The sequence below is a fragment of the Sceloporus occidentalis genome, unplaced genomic scaffold (assembly GCF_023333645.1).
Source record: "Sceloporus occidentalis isolate IW3139 unplaced genomic scaffold, rSceOcc1.0.p SCAF_4, whole genome shotgun sequence".
Classification (NCBI taxonomy): domain Eukaryota; kingdom Metazoa; phylum Chordata; class Lepidosauria; order Squamata; family Phrynosomatidae; genus Sceloporus; species Sceloporus occidentalis.
This window is the reverse complement of record NW_028316984.1, coordinates 158520582-158533426: the sequence shown is the minus strand read 5'-3', so window position 1 is coordinate 158533426 and position 12845 is coordinate 158520582. Positions and strand designations below refer to the sequence as shown.

Genomic DNA, 12845 nt, shown 5'->3' with positions numbered 1-12845 from the left:
GCTTGCTCCAGGCTCAGTATGACAGCCCTTCATATATTTCAACAGGGCTAATCATAACACTTCTAAACCTTCCCTTTTTCAGGCTAAACATACCCAGCTCCCTACGTCTCTCCTCATAAGGCATGGTTCCAGACCCTTCATCATTTTGTTTGCCCTTCTTTAGACACTCTCCTGTTTCTTAACGTCTTTTTGAACGGTGGTGCCCAGAACTGGATAGTATTCCAGGTGAGGCCTGACCAAAGAAGAAATAGACTGGCACTATTACTTTCCTCTAGACACTATACTTCTATTGATGCAATCAAGAATCACATTGGCTTTTTTTAGCTGCTACATCACACTGTTGATTCATGTTCAACTTGTTGTCTACTAGGACACCTAGATCCCTTTCACATGTAGTCTTGTTAAGTCAGGTGTCCCCCATCCTTATAGTTACTCATTAGATTTTTTTCCTGCCTAAGTGCAGTACCTTACACTTCTCCCTGTTGAAATTCATTTCATTAGTTTTGGTCCAGCTTTCTAATCTATTCAGGTAATTTTGAATTTTGATCCTGTCTTCTGGGCATTGGTTACTCCTCCTAATCTTGTGTCGTCTGCAAATTTGATAAGCATGCCCTGTATTCTTTCATCCAAGTCTAGTGTGAAAAGGCCCCTACCCTCTCTGACACATCCCCAGACACTTTTATGTAAAAAGCTTTGCAAAATTGGTTTGGTGGTCTTATACACACCCACACCCAGACACACAAACACACACAGAGTCCAGATACAACTCCAGTCATTTGGACAAAAGAAAATCTACTCATGATACTGACAAACCAAATTTCAGGAATACTAGAAAGCAGGAAGACAACAACAATGGGAAGACCATTTAGAATGGGATGGGCAATGTGTGGCTACTTGTTATCCCACAAAACTGTTTTTGAGGAATCAGTTATTCCAAATTGTTTGTAAATAGGCTGCAGGGGCTGCTGCACTATTTAACATTTTTTTTTAAAAAAAAACCTGTTTTTCAAATTTAGAAGTGGACTTCTGGCTATTTCCAGGTAGGGGAGATATTTTTGGGAGTCCCATAGGTAGAATATTTGCCCTGCTTGCTTGATGTATGAAATGAAACACAACAAATTGTGAACTCACAAAGTTACTTTCATCTGGTTTGTTATTCATGACATTGCAATTAGCATTGCAGATCCTATGAACAAGATTCAAAAATTTTCAAAGTCTGGACTGACTCCTTAGCATGTTAGAAACAACATTTCTTGAAAGGTAGATAAGTTTGCGATCATTATTGCAGTAAGCACTCATGCAGTGATAGTATATACATATTTTGAAAATGTACCAATTTAAACTGTGGTGTAGTGGTCCAAGCATTGGGCTACAACTCTGGAGATCAAGGTTTGAATCACCACTCAGCAATGGAAACCCACTGGGTGACCTTGAGAAAGTCACGCTCTCTCTGCCTCAGAGGAAGACAAAGGCAAACCCCCTCTCAACTACAAAAGTTTTTTATGAAAGCTGTTGGCATCTTTGCTAGCATAGCAGAACTAATACAATTTCACTTTTTCTTTGTATCTGTAATGGTTTCCTATTATCCTGATAAGTGGGCAGCTATTCCACTTCCCTTATTGATATCGCTGCAGAGAGGAATTAGATTTCACCATTTATGTAACAGAGATTAATTGATTAGATTATTAATTAAATATTCCATTAAATCATCTCCCCCCCCTCTCTCTTTCTCTCTAAAGCAGGAGAGTGTAACTCCTTAGGGTTTTCCCTCTATCCTAGAAATAATAAGATAATGCATAACTAAACGTTGTATCTAATCTGGTAAGGGATAATTGATCAACTAGGATGCACTATTAAGAAAGACAGAATCATAATTCATGTTCTTCAAAAACATTCTTTGAATCCTCCCTCCTCAGTCTTTAGCAATCACAGTCAAGGTGTTTCCTTGTATCAAAAACCATCTGTAGCCATATAGTGCTTACTTTAACAAGATATTTTTTAAAGTAAACATACAAATAACAGACTCCCATGTGAGATGAAACAATGTTGGCTCATACATGAACTAAAGCATCCATCTATATAATGTTTCCGATATATGGGTTGAAAATAAAAACAGCAAATGGCCTTTTAGGTAACCCATAATTAAAAGCAATTTTGAGCTGTCTTTTCAGGGAAACCACCCCTGGGATGTATTTGCTACCTGTTTGACCTTCACGATTGTGAGTCCTTGGCAGTGTCAATGACCCTCTGAACTGAATTCAAAACTAATCTCTAGCAGAAAAAGAGAAACAGAATTCATGCAAATCATATTAATTCCAACATTTCCCCAGTGAGCTGGGTATAAACTACAGCCTAATTAAATATTTTTTAACGATGTGAGTAATTTTTGCCAAGGGGCGGATTCAGGGGAAAATTTAATATGAGATCACAAAAGCTGTTCCCAGCGTTGATTCTGTAAATTAATGACTATCTGCCTTATGATAAAAACATGCTGCCAAGAATGAAAATGAAGTCAGCAAAGCTTGCTCTATTTGTCTAACAACCGAATATACAGGATGCAAAAGTTTAAAGGATATGGAAAATTTCTATTGTCTCTTGTGTGATGGACTCATAATAGGGATATGTGTGCTCAATTATATGTATTTTTTGAGATTATGGTTCTTATTGGTTATTATTACTGCCTTTGAACTCAACATTATGAACTTAAGTAAGTATGTATCATCTAGAGGATGATCATAACATATTCATTTACATATTTCTATGGCTATGCTTTGTGAGCAACTTTTAAGATGGCACCCCAGCAATGCTTGGACACACAAATCTGAAGCTGCTTCAATGATTTTAAATGTTGACAAATGTAAAATTAGAGGGTTAATGATTTTTCTGGCACCTTGGCAGGGTAAGCAATTCAAAGAAAGCAATCTGTATCCCATTTCCACCAATTTATCTTTCTGTCTATCATGAGGTACTTACATATAGCCTTTATCACTATAGTATCTCAATATCTCAAGTACTAATTTGAAAAGAACCCTCTTGCTATTTTCTCCTTCAGATAATAACATATGCATAACTAATAAGCCCATGATCAGCAAAAGGAAAACTGACATAAAGGGGCAGCAAGAATGCTTTGTCTAAATTTTCATTTTATCATAATCTGGAAATTAAGTGGCATATGGTATGTGATTGTGAGACTAATTTTAAAAATATACAGTAGATCTATCTGAGCTGTGCTTTATACCACCCAGGTTCTGATTACTATTTTAGGAAGCATTTGAAAGGAGGCAGCATGCCAGATGTTAATAAAACAAAATAAAAATCCAGTGTTAATTACTTTCAATTTAACCAGTGAAAGATTAGTCTCTTTTTCTGGTTTGTAGACAATAAGCATATAAATTACCAATGGGATAATACTGGATTGTTTTAAATCAGTGCTAGATGAGAAATTAGTCAGCTAAGATTTTGGTAGTGACCTGGTCAGAAAGACATGGCAATATAAAGAGGTTTGCTATTCTGTTTATTTTAATTTTGTTTCAGCACAAGCCACAAAGAATGAATTTATAGCCTTTCAATTAAAAAGGTCATTCTCTGCTAAACAGCATACCACTGCCTCATTATAATCATAAAATTAGCAAGAAAAGACTAGCATGAGTAATATGGTAAAGCCACTCAGAGTTGAGAAGGTGCTTCTAAATGGGGACAGAGAATTTGCATAAAAGCTGTTTTAGCCATGGCCTTCTGGTTGTAGAGCCCAAATGGTGTGTTGCTGGCCCAACTTGCTAGACTTGCAACTACTAAGATTTCCTGTTAGAACTTGGAAAACATACTGTTTGGACTACAGTTCCCAGAGTCCCCAGACAATATGGCCATATGTAGTTTCCCCTCTAAGTTCTGCATTCTGTCTTCATCTATCCCTCTTTCCTCCATTGCATGGATACCCCTTTGCTTTGTAATGGAGTGACAATCTAGCTCTGACTGGTGTCACTGGAAATTCTGGAGCAATGAGAAAAAAGGCTGTTCTTATGGATCAAGGGAAGATGAGATTACCACAAAAAGGAGAGCAAAACTTTTTTTTTAGCATAGCATGAGCCCTAGCTGCACTATGCAGAATAAATTATGAATGTTTTTCTTTTAAAAATATATCATGGCAAACATTGATCACACTCTTCCATATCAGTGAGCCATCATACATGAAGAGCTTATATGGAGATACTTATGCAAAGAATTTACGAAGCATGTACAAAGAAAATAAGTTAGACTGGGACCTGAAAATGATTCAAAACATGCAAATTAAAAGCACAATCTTTTAAATTAAAGCATTAGAGTTCTTTCAAGTTCTGTTTTTCAGTCTGGAAAATACAGTTTGTCCTTAGGGGACATTAATGAATTCAGCTAGACGCAGGTTCCATTTTAAAGGAAAAGACAATTGTGAGGAAAATGAAGTAAGATAATCTTCACAAGGAACAATGCAAGATTAAAGTGAAACTGGTGTTTGTGGTCATGCGCTGTGTACTGACACTTACATTAAATGCTGGCAAACAATCTTCCATTTCTAGAGAACTCATTTTCCCTTCAGTTGCCTTGCATTAAGCATTCATTTCCATTTCCAGGACCTGATACACCTGCCAGACAGCTATATCTGGTCTGCACTGCTACACTCATAGTTTGAAAGATCCAAAAATAGCAAAGGAAACTCTGCTGGTTTGGTAATGTGAATTAAACTCACAACCAAAGAAATATTAAGGCATTGTAATTTCAGTGAAAGTACAGATGATATTATGACAGAATACAAAGGAAGAACAATATTTCTTTCTTAATTATAAGCCCAGAATAACTATGCTTTTCTGATGTACACCATTTGGGATAGTGTGAACTTCAAATCTTTAAAGCCCGTTTTCTATATAAAAGTGCTTTCACAGAGACCCAGAAATGGAAGAAAGCAACAAATTGGGTGTGCAGCAGTAAGAGTGTGTATAGGAAAAGGAAGCAGTGTTGTATTGTCTAGCCAGAAAGCACATTGTCAAAAAGTATATGAGCATGACCAGTTTTAGAAAGTCTCCAGGGCTTGTCAAAACTCAAAATATGCCAATAAATTGAAGGGAATTTGAGAAAGGCTGTAAAATATTAAGTCACTGGGGTGATTGATTTATGAGCAAAGATTAAAATCTACATGGTGGCTTATGGATCTGCCTAATGATAACTGGGGGAAAATGTGGCAAACCAGATATAGAAGTACATTCATATCGACATAAAACTGGTTGGAGATTTTTCCATGGGTATTCTCTTGCTGGTATTAGTTCAGTAAATGCTGCTAGAAGCAATGATGTACACTTGCTTTAGCAGATATTATAAATCCTACAAATTTCGCTTTCTCAACCCAAGACGAAACTCTTGGTAAACAGGAGGTGAAGAGAAAGCATGGCGCCCAGTGCCTACAGCTTCATGTACAGTTGGGCTGAAAAGTGAAATCTTTTTACAGATCATTCATACTGTGAAATGCTAAGACGGTTTTTTTAAAAAAACCTTTCACATAGAAAAAAAAAAAGATCTGAAGTCCATATGATACAGGTTCGGTTTTCCCCTCTTAGGCCAAAAAAACACTGCAGAAATAATCCAGTTGGAGAACGCTTTAACTGCCCTGGTCCAATGCTAGGGAATTCTGGGAACTTTAGTTTTGTGAGACATTTAGCCTTCACTGTCAGAGGTCTGGTACCACAATAAACTACAATTCTCAGGATTTCCTAGCACTGAGCCAGGGCAGTTAAAGCAGTCTCAAACTGGATTATATCTGCAGTATGTTTTGGGCCATAATCCTAAATCCAGTTCAAATGCTCAGGAAAACTTTTCAGGCCAGAACTATTAGATAGTAGTATATTTGATCATACAACTGGCATTCTAAGCCTGCACAAAAAGTAATTAGGTGAATACAAACAAAACGTATGAGCTGTTAAATAGCTGATTTTTGGTCACCATAAAGTTTCTTGTATGTACAATAGACAGCTGTTATTTCTGTCTATTACTTGAACAGAATATGTGAGGTCTTTTAGATATCTAGAAATCCTTTAATTCTGTAACTTTGCATTCCAGGATTTGACTTCACCATCCAGTCAGTCTCTCTCTTTACCCCCTTTCCTCTCTTTCATTTTAGGAAAATCCAACCTGATTTTTTCTGATCTCCAAAACAAAGTGACAGTTGAGTAGTTAACTTGGTCTAATAAAGGGATTATACTAATATGGGTCATGGAATTAGATACTCCTATCTAAACAACTACAGGCATTTTCCACTTGATTGCCAGTAACTGTTCCTTGGACTGAAGTCTGCGTATTGTAGAAGTCTGGATACACGTTAAGTGCTATATCTGTCAGAGAACCTGAAACATGGAATGTGCTTCAGTGTTTAATTTATACGTTGGAAACATATAATGGCAACTATGTATCTTCTGAGCAGAATATCAGAGGCTCTCTGCTAGATCTGTTGCTTTCTAGGTGATATCTCATCTATCTTTATTTTGTAGGAATGCAAGGTACAGAAATCTATTTTATACACAGGCTGCATCAGCAAGACACATCACTTCAGAAAATAAGTCTTATGACAAAAAGAAAGATACAAAGAAAAAGTATGTATTTCTCTGTGAAGCTTAACTCACATTCATACCACACAATTATAGAGGTATATTCTATGACTGCTATGGCAACATTCCATGGAATCCAGCCAGAGAGTTCTAGTGCCTCCCTAAAACTATAAATCCCACAATTCCATAGGATATTCCATGTCAATTAAAAAGAGATATAGCATGACAGTTGTGTGGTGTAAACTGGCCCCAAGTTGGAGCAACGTGAAATAACAAATCTGCAATTAATCTCTGATCAATTGAACATTCTATAATGCTATAAGGAACTTAGAGCCCTTCGAGGCTTAACTCCCCCATCCCCAAAAAGTTTTTGTTCCGGGTTTTGTTCCAGTAAAAATCAATTTTATTTTCAAGATCCACATGATGATCCAGATGATTTCATTTTGGAGAGCCACATGATTCCTCCTTAAGTATTTCCTGGAAACTCTAAGTGTTGCCAAGAACTTTTCATGCCTACTTCCTAGGTTAATTTACTTTGTCATCTATTTATATTATCTTGGAATTAGCTAAGTGAGTCAAAGAGGAATGTTTGCACCAAATCAAAACAATCCCAATGCTTAACTAGCCTAATATTGGCTAAAGTACTTTAGCACTTTGGCTATAACGTCTGAAAAATAATAATGAAGGCTCACTGGAAATTTGTGAAAAATCAATATCTGAAATGTTGTGTGAATCTAGATGTGACATGAAATCAGGGAAGAAGGAGAACACAAAGGAGGAGGAAGTAAGACGAACATGGAATATTTGAAGGAAGACTTTGGATGCTGACCTGGAAACATGCAGATTAAAAAAAAGAACTGGAAACTCTCGATACTTCCAAGAGACTTTCCCCTTGCCTTCTATTTGAACCTTAAGATCTAATCTGCACTACAGAAACAATGCAGTTTGACACCATTTTAACTGCCATAGCTCACTGCTATGGAATTCTGGGATTTGTAGTTTTGTGAGCTATGTAGCCTACTCTGTCAGAGAGCTCTAGTGCAACAATAAACTACAGATCTCAGGATTCGGTAGCATTGAGTTATGGCAGTTAATGTGGTGTCAAACTGTATTATTTCTGCATTGCAGATTAGTTGCATATAGGATTCTGTGAATTTCTATTCTGTAGAGCCAGTTAGGCTTTCCTAAGTATATGAGCTCGCCTGTGTCCTGAGATCTTATGGGGAGGCCCTCCTCTATCCCATCACACTCAAAGATACATCTGGTGGGGACATGGGAGAAGGCTTTCTCAGTGGTGGCTCTTAGGCTTTGGAACTTCCTTCCTAGAAAGGTTAGACTGGTGCCTTTCTTGTTATCCTTTCATAGGCAGATTTTGTTAACCTTTCTGTTTTGCCAGATCTCTGAGAGCTGATTGCTCAGGGGGAAAGGCCTTCCATGTGCTGTGTTGTTTATATTTGCTATTTTTAATGGTTGTACAATTTTTTTAGATGTATCTGTTTTAATTTTTGAAAGCTGCCTTGAGTCACAACTGGGAAAAAGGAGGCCTATAAATATAATAATGCTAATAAGTAATGGAAAATGTATAGATAATAATCTGTATTTTTGAATAGTAGGCTTCAAAGCATAGTAACCTCAAAGCAAGGATTGCATTGAGCCTCCCTAGTTTTGATAAAAGATCCATTTATAGTGCTAATAAAATTAATAGGAGGTCTTAAATAATGACAATTTAGGCATAGTTTGACTAAATTCTTTAGACACAATTACCAGAAAACCTACACAGTTTATACATAGAAAAATATCTGAACTGGCAAATCTCCAAAATTTCAAAGCATGAATTTTAAAACTTTAATTTGACTCAGATTAACTGTACTGAGGCAATGGCAGGTCGCTTACAGAACAGGCAGTCTGGAGATTATTTCTCCAGAGCATGGTTGCCACTTCAGCCTTACCTGTGCTGGGAAGTTTGATTATGCTAGGATCTGAGGCTGAAATTTAAAGGGGAAAATCTCTTACTGGGACATTAACAGCTTGTTTAATAGAGCTTTCTTAAAGCATGACTATTAAAGAACACTGTCTCTAAGGAACAATTATCCTATGTCCTCAAAGCTCATATTGGACTTGCCTACACTGTTTATTTAATCACTATAAATAAGTTTTTCATCAGGGCTTGGAACAATTATTACCGCCATGTGGAAGATGCCGTACAAGGCTAAGACATCTACAGGTCATTCAGACATGTTTTTTTAATGCAATGATGCAAATCATCTCACTCACACATTCGAGGTTTGCTATTCACACTATGGCACTGTATAGATCTGTATCGATGCCCATCTCTGTGAGTTTGGTTGCTCACACTTGCAAGTGTTCTAATAAAGATGGAGTCAGCAATGCATCGGAACCCCTTTTTTGGTACAAAGCATTTTTATCCCAGGTCTAGTCAGGTCTATTCACATCAGTTATTCACACTACTGACAATGTGGCTCTTTTAAAAAAAAACCTCCCGATATCGATTATCCCAGATTAAGTGGGGTTTTGGCAGCCTCTCTCCAAACTTAGTTGGGTGAATTCAGGATGCATGTGAACAATGGAGATTTAACCCAGATTCATCCCTGATTATGTTCACAGTGTGAATAACCTCTAGGGCTGCATCAGCAGTGGGCAATTCTGATGATTCCTCTTAGGCTGTCCATTTATGTTAACAGCTAATGAAAAGTGAAATGAATTAGCTCCCTTTGTTCAATTCCTTAAAAGTGAATAAGGATTCAAATGAATTAATTCTGAACAAGAAATCTACAAGTTATTCATTTGTTTGATTAATTTTACATTACTTTCTGTTGGAATGAAAAATTGCAGCATACTGAAACAAGTCTGCATAGGTCACATACATGGGAGGAGAAGAGAGAATGCAGTGAAATTATCAGATACAGATTTGGACCTATAATATGTGGATCCTGTGTCTCGCCTGAACTTTGGCGTATCACTACTATGCAAAACACAGAAATTACAAGCAGAATTGTTCCTGAATTTCTAATTTAAATTAACAGGAATTTTACAGGACACAACTTTAAAATTTTTCAGTACAATCGAGACTCCTTTGTCCAATATTTTGGAACCTGGGCAGATCTGATGACCTGGGGGAAGGAGTGAATGATTGAAAATCTTGTGCCATTTGTAGGGAAAACAAAATTAATACAATCGACAACTAGCTGGGTCTTTCATTTAAATCAATGGGAAAATCAAACTAGATACAACAAATCAAATGAACTAACTAGAATAATGCTGAAAAATGAAAAGAAATTACTAAAAAAATGTACTAATGAAAACAAATAGAGCAATTATTATTTATTTTTTGACCATCTCTAATTCCTCTCAGAGCCAACTCTATGCACATGGCTGCCAGACATTATAGGCATACTCAGTTAAGAAAGTAGATGTGTTTCTGGGGATTACTTCTTTAATGGGGGAAAAAAAAAAACCTATGTCAGAGTCAAAAATTATATAGGAAGAAAAGGAATTGCTTCCTACACCACAAAGCAAGAAGAGAAGTTCAACATATTTAAAGAAACTTTTTTATCCAAAACTAACAATGGCTGGTTACAGACCGGCACTTTAGTGCGTGACGAGCACGCACTAGGGTTACAAAAGGGCGGTGCTTCTGCACCGCCCTAACCCTAGTGCATGCTCGTCACGCACTAAATGGCGGCAGCCCTTCCATATGGCCGCTGCCGTGAGGACGTCACGGCCGCGCCGCCTCTAGATGGGGCGGCGCGGACGTGACGTCCTTGCTCCACGCCAGGGCGCTTAGTGCGCCCTGAACACGGAGCAGGAAGGAGCTCCGTTTCGGAGCTCCTTCCTGGTTTAGTCCACTGGGCGCAGCCTTCAGACGGCTGCGCCCAGCGGACTAAAAGAGAAAGGGGCCAAGCAGCCCCTTTCTCCTTCTCCCCGCCGCCGTGGGGTGTCCTTGGGGCTTGAAGCCCCAGGGACACCCCTTTTCAGGCTGCAGGGAAGCGGCATTTTGCTGCTTCCCCGCAGGCTGAAAAGCGGCGGATCGGGGCCTCAGCGGCTGCCGCTCTGCATGCTGAGGCCCTGATACACCGGGGAAAGGGGCAGGTGCAGACCGCCCCAAATGGGCGGTCTATAACCCGCCAATGTGACATGTGAAATGAAACAACGTGGTCAGGTATGCTTTGCTCAAGTTACCCAAAACATTTTGCCCTTCTAGAGATCTTCTACATCTTAAATACTCAAAACAGGGTTCGTTGAACAGACCACAAAGAAAGATTAGAAAGAGAAACAGCAGAAGTGGAAAACATCAACCAACTGCAGTCCATCAGCCGTGCGTTGAACAGACAATGGTTTTCTTGCACAATACACACATTATAACACTAGCTATACTAGTCTCTAAGTCTCGTGGGGATTCTCTTGACATCTTCTTTTTGGCTCCAACAACCCAATACTCATTCATATGGTTATCTACTAACTTTGCCTTAGGCAACATCTTTCCCTTGTCTCTCAATGACCATAGTTAAAACAGAACTTATCACCTTATCTCCACACCCACAAAGTTTTGCATTCCTAGGGACTGTCTCTGGGCTTTCCACTCCATCACATACATCTGAGGAAGTAGACTCAAGTCTATGAAACCCATTGGCATCACTAGGGCTGTTATGTCATGTTACCAACTTCTGTTGTTCAGTTAGTCTCAAGGGTACTGCAAGATCCCTTTGCATATAGATCTTAAATATGTTAAACTGAAGCAAATGCAGCCATGTTCCTCTAGAGGAACTTACTGACCAGTAAACTAAGGGACAAAGCAGATGGCCAGTTTGGAGTGGCCTCTTGGTTGCCTCCTGATTGGTGCAGGATCACACTGACTGGCTGCTGCTATCCCAAAGACAGCCAGTGCCCCAGTCCCGAATGGGCTGCCATCAAGGAGCACTATTTTGTGCTCCTTATTTCAGCAGCATTGAGTCTCAGGTCGCTACAGAGGTGTGTGTCATGTGCATGCCTTGCCCCCAAAGTGGCAGGAAGCTGCTCTATCTTGCCTGTCTGTGTTGGGACTAAGACGGGATAATAACAAATGGAAATGACTTAGGTAAAAAACGGCAACAACAGAAACAGAATGCCCCCTAGGGTTTACTCAGCACTATAATCGTGAGTGTTTTTGTCAAAATTTCTGGTTGGAATTGGTGAGAAATTTAGCAGGAAATATTTTTTTTTACAGCTTTGGGAGTTGCCAGTGTGACTTTGGGCTTGAGGGCTGCATGCAGCCAATGGGACCAATTTTTCCCACTTGTATCCTAGAGGGTAAAGCTGATCATTTATAGCTGCTTCATGGTGAGCATGAAGGGAGACCAGGGGGGTGGTCCTTCAATGTCCCACTGGGGTGAATCTTGTGAGGTCCAGAGATGGAGTGAAGTCCCTGGATGTCTAGAAATGATCTATCCCTTTTCCATATGAGGCTAAGTTAGAAACAGAGCAACCAGTTTGGAGATATCTTTGTGGTATGTAAGTTTAGTCTATTTTACATTTAAATATAGGCAAGCAAATTACTGATCTAATTTTCTGTTAAATATGAGATTTAATATATTCATTTGAGAATATTCATTTGAGACAAACAGAAGTTATTTCTTTGGTAGTACAATTAAATTTCAAAGTATGCAAGTCTGAAAGTGTTAATTGTATTTATTGGTATTTTTATGAAGGAAGCAGAAAGCATCAATAAATAGTATAGAATTTCTCCCTTCTATTTGTTTTATGAAGTGGAGTTTAGAAACATCATCAACATACTTTTTTATTAGATGTAATGGATTGCTAGAGTTACAAGGATGTACAATAAACCTGTTTAAATATTCACTTCTCAACCATACATTACTACGAAATTGCTGCAGATTTCACTCAAGAATCCAACCATTTGGCTGTGTGCTCCTTTTCCATTTGTTTATTGGAAGAATACAGCATTTGTACAGTTGATGGAACAGGGGGTGGGAGGAGGAATCATTAAACTGTTTTTTTTTTTTTTTTTTACTAAATGCAGCAGTCCATTATGCATAATAATAAAAGACTGCATTGGTAAGGTTTCAAAATCCCACTCAATAAGCAAACAGAAAGAGGAAATTCCAAATACTTAATGCTTTTAGTGATTGTTACTTATGCCTTTTACTTTATAACTGCTGAGAAATAAATCTATTACTATAGTCTTCACATTGCTATAAAAATTTATATAATGGCATCTATATTAGACCAACAGCACACTGCTTTTGTATCAGTCCCTTT

General features: G+C 38.2%; 1 protein-coding gene across 6 annotated transcripts in view; it reads right to left on the bottom strand.

Moving 5' to 3' along the window:
• Nucleotides 1-12845, bottom strand: part of NPAS3 (neuronal PAS domain protein 3) — a 948130-nt gene that overhangs the window by 171763 nt on the left and 763522 nt on the right. The window lies entirely within an intron of this gene.